The sequence below is a fragment of the Schistocerca americana genome, chromosome 1 (assembly GCF_021461395.2).
Source record: "Schistocerca americana isolate TAMUIC-IGC-003095 chromosome 1, iqSchAmer2.1, whole genome shotgun sequence".
In the NCBI taxonomy this organism is placed as follows: domain Eukaryota; kingdom Metazoa; phylum Arthropoda; class Insecta; order Orthoptera; family Acrididae; genus Schistocerca; species Schistocerca americana.
Window position 1 is genome coordinate 1,181,770,270 of NC_060119.1, and position 4,878 is coordinate 1,181,775,147.

Genomic DNA, 4,878 nt, shown 5'->3' on the forward strand with positions numbered 1-4,878 from the left:
AGATCAGGGACAATAGAGGGCCCGTAACACATCCTTGGGGAACGCCGGATATTACTTCTGTTTTACTCGATGACTTTCCGTCTATTACTACGAACTGTGACCTTTATGACAGGAAATCACGAAATTCGATGGACACGCTGTTTGGTTAGAAGACGCTTGTGAGGAACGGTGTCGAAAGCCTTCTGGAAATCTAAAAATATGGGATCAATTTGACGTCCCCTGTCGATAGCACTCATTACTTCATGAGAATAAAGAGCTAGTTGTGTTTCTCAAGAAAGATATTTTCTGAATCCGTGCTGACTACGAGTAAATAAATTGTTTCCTTCGAGGTACTTCATAATGTCCGAATACAGTACATGTTCCAAAACCCTACTGCAAATTGACGTTAGTGATATAGGCATGTAATTCAGCGGATTACTCCTACTTCCTTTTTTGGGCATTGGTGTGATTTGAGCAATTTTCTAGCCTTTAAATACGGATCCTGTTCTAGATTGGAATTCAGGAATATTTCCTTCCGCTTCTTTGGTGAAGGAATTTCGGAAAATCGTATATAACTCTGCTTTAGTGGCATTGTTATCAGTGACTTAACCGTTCTTACCGCGCAGTGAAGGTGTTGATTGCGTTTTGCCACTGGTGTGCTTTATGCATGACCAGAATCTCTTTGGGTTTTCTGCCAGATTTAGTGACAGAGTTTCGTTATGATTTTACTATACGACGACACACATTTCAGCTACGCATCTCCACTTAATAATGATCACAGGTCGAACCTGGCCTGTAATGTAATGCAACAAATGTTCATCTGTACAAAAACAGATTCTGACAGCTTACGGTGGGCGTAAAAGTTGCTTTAGTATTCATAAATTACGTCGAGGCTGTAGACCGACACATGAAAAAACTAATAACATCATTAAGTACAGTATTATTAACAAAAACGTTAACGTTTTATTGTCCTTCTCGGCTACAAATACCGTTGTTCGGTGGTAATCAGCTAAGTGACATTAGTAGCCTAGAAGAGTTTCGATGCCTAATCGACACAACTAACTATAACAATTATTTCGAAATAAAACGTCCGCAACAGTTTTTTTACGGTCCTGTGTTACTAGAGTGTCTAACTTGTGTCGTAACATACTTGATCTGATATTGTAATCTCGTAATCATTATAATTGAGTCTCGCACTTACTATGAAGAACTGAGCACGTTGTTTACGCGGGATTACACGTTTGTTATTGCGAAGTGCGGATGTGAAAGAACACTGCTGCGTCACAGCTTCTCCTTCCCGTTGAGATTAAAAAACACTTACGCGACTGTTTTCTCTAATACGTCTTGATTATTCAGCGTTAATCTCGGGAGAAGACGTAAACATAACCGTCGGCTGGCATACGTAATGAAGCGCGCCGTGATTTCGTAACTTCCACATGTGCGCATGAAGTATGACCACGTGAGCAAAATAAGACGTAGCTCGTGAAATGGCGTAAGGCTACCCATTCACAGTTCTTCCACAATTACATCTCCACTTCACGAATCACTGAACAGCATACCAAAGAGTACGTTCTATGCTTTCTGCCGGCCGGAGTGGCCGAGCGGTTAAAGGGGCTACAGTCTGGAACCGCACTACCGCTACGGTCGCAGGTTCGAATCCTGCCTCGGGCGTGGATGTGTGTGATGTCCTTAGGTTAGCTAGGTTTACGTAGTTCTAAGTTCTAGGGGACTTATGACCACAGCAGTTGAGTCCCATAGTGCTCAGAGCCATTTGAACCATTTGAACTATGCTTTCTACTGTATCACACAGTAGATTTTCTTCCGTTCCATTCACTGCTGAAGCATGGAAGAAAGAGTAATTTACGCCTTTGAGTGGACTGTTGTTGGCTGCCTTTTATCTGCGTGGCGTCTACAAGTTAGACCTACGGATCTCACATGTGAAGAAGGCTACGCACAGAGGTTCCTAAGGACCTCAATTCTGCTTTTGTGTTAGCAATAGAATGTGAGGAGATCGACATGTCAACAGGTATATGTGAGAGACATAGTGTGTCTTCTCCACAAATGTAAAATTCTACGCATGTGGACGGTAGGTAGAGTGTTGAAGAATATTTTTGTAGTTCGCCGCGCGGTGTAACCGTGCGGTCTTGGGCGTCTTTTCACGGTTCGCGCTGCTACCCCATTCAGAGGTTCGAGTCTCCCCTCGGGCATGGGTGTATGTGTTGTCGTTAGTTAGTTTAAGTTAGATTAAGAAGTGCGTAAGTCTAGGGACAGATGACGTCAGCAGTTTAGTCCCATAGTCCTTACCACAAATTTCCGAATATTTGTTGTTCGTGGCTGAAGGACGATTTTTGCAGTTTTCCGAAGAAGCTCTCGTGAGATTTTGCGAAGTCGTGCTTCACATGTATCTCATACTAGATTTTTAAACATTTCTGTTGCACACTCTGTATAGGCAAGCTAACCTGTGATCATTGACACAGCTCTTCTTCGTATGAGCTTGATGTCTCTCATTAACCCAACTCAATATCCTGTGGAATAATTATAGACTGATGCAATCACTTTTTACTAATATTTTATTAGCACAATGCATTTCGGCAGCATGCTGCCATCATCAGTTTCATTATACAACATTAAATTATTTCATTGACAGAATAGTTTTCATTAAGTATCCATGTAACATTCTCCATATTCTCAATACATCTAGATAAAAGTTTTCATCTTCACTACAGGCATAATCACTGTCTTTGAAACTGTAAGTAGTTTATCTTAGATTTTAAAATATTTTGGAAATTGTAAACAGACGTCTGTGAAAATGCTAAGTTATGATTTACCTGTTACTGTGCTCTGTGTGCCAGAAAATGAAATCGCCATCAAAAATGCAAGTAAACGTATTAATATATATTACCTAATCATGCTGTTCACATAATTTACACACTGTAACAGATTTATCCTTCCACACAAGTTTATTTTCCGATTCTTAACCCCACTGGCACACACAGCTAATGTACCTAACCTATCAGCTGATGTATAAGTAACTGTATAATGAACCTGACAATGGCAGCATGCTGCCGAAATGCATTGCGCTAAAAATATTAGTAAAAGGTGACTGCAGCAGTATATAATTATTCCACATAATCTTGTAATACAGTTGCAGACCTCAAACAACAACCATATAACATGGATAAATTCAAATCAACCCAATATTGGTCCCACACGAGCAGTATACAATATAATTGCTTGTTTTTATGTGATCTCTTACGTAAACAATCCACTATTTCCACTTTCCTACCAATGAAATTTACCCCGCCATTTTATTAACCTAGAATTGAGCGTATGTGCTCGTTTAAATTCATATCTTCAGTGTTACTCCCAAATAGCTGAATGAAGTGACTGACTGTTATTGTGACTAATTAATGTATTACTGGAAGAATACGAGGCTTTAACGTTTTTTTTTTTTTTTAAATGGTACAACTCTGAACTCCTCGGCAATAAAATGTCTGTTTCTGATCCAGGATGATAATCTACGGAGGTCTAACTAGATACTACTGCATATTTTACCAGATAAAATTTCCTCATCGATGACTAGCTCATCTGCGAGAAAAGCCTAAGGTTGCAACTAATACGGTCGGAAACGTAATTAACGTATAGTATAAGATTAACTGCAAACGTCGTGTTAAACTCACGTGGTGCACAACGCACAGAATACTACTTCAGTGTCCGCAGAAGGCTCTCCATTCACGATAACGTCTTGCGTTCTGTCATACAGGAAATTTCAGTACAAAAGCAACTATATATTTTTTGTAGAATTTAATGGTGTTGTGCTGAATGATAAGCTTTTGGGAAGTCTAGAAACGCTGAATCGATCCGGCTTGCCCTGCGCGCAGGGCAAAGTAAATCATGTGCGAAGAGTGCAAGTTCTGTTTCGCTTTATCGATGTTTCCGAAACCAACGCCGAATGTCATAATTTTACAAATAGATCGCACGATTCTACTCATAATACTCTATTTTTCCGCAAGTATCTGGAAACTAATTAGTGAGGTGGAGTGCGTCCACCCTTCGCTTTTATGATAGCTTCAACTCTGCTGGGGACATTTCCAGTGAGCTGTCCGTGGAGCAACGACGGTCCGTTCTTCTTCAAGATCTGAAAAAACAGAGAACGTTGAGATGTTGCACGGTGGCATCTGGAGCGAAGTCTACGTTGCAGCTCATCCCAAACCTGTGCATACGCACTAGAAATTATATACATAGCTGACGCAAATTATGTGCTTTTTTTTAAAAAAATCTTATTGGACTTAACTCCTTAAGGTACAAAAATGGTTCAAATGGCTCTGACCACTATGCGACTTAAGTTCTGAGGTCATCAGTCGCCTAGAACTTAGAACTAATTAAACCTAACTAACCTAAGGACATCACACACATCCATGCTCGAGGCAGGATTCGAACCTGCGACCGTAGCGGCTGCTCGGTTCCAGACTGCAGCGCCTAGAACCGCACGGCCACTCCGGCCGGCTAACTCCTAAGGTCATCAGTCCCTAAGCTTACACACTACTTAACTTAAATTATCCTAAGGACAAACACACACAGCCATGCCCGAGGGAGGACTCGAACCTCCGCCGGGACCAGCCGCACACTCCATGAATGCAGCGCCCTAGACCGCTCGGTTAATCCCGCGCGCCAAAAAATTATGTACATGAAGCTCTACATTCTTCTATGTGAATGACGAGGACCCCTGTATTATTATATATGTGTGTAAGGTGGCAGAATCAATAAAGTTCAATTTCCCCCTTTTATACATCGTAATGGGAAGGTGAGTATGACTTACTTCGCATTACTTCGTAGTAATGAGCAGATTAGCCGGTAAGTATGTAATGAAAAAGGGATGACACTCAATCGATGGTATTA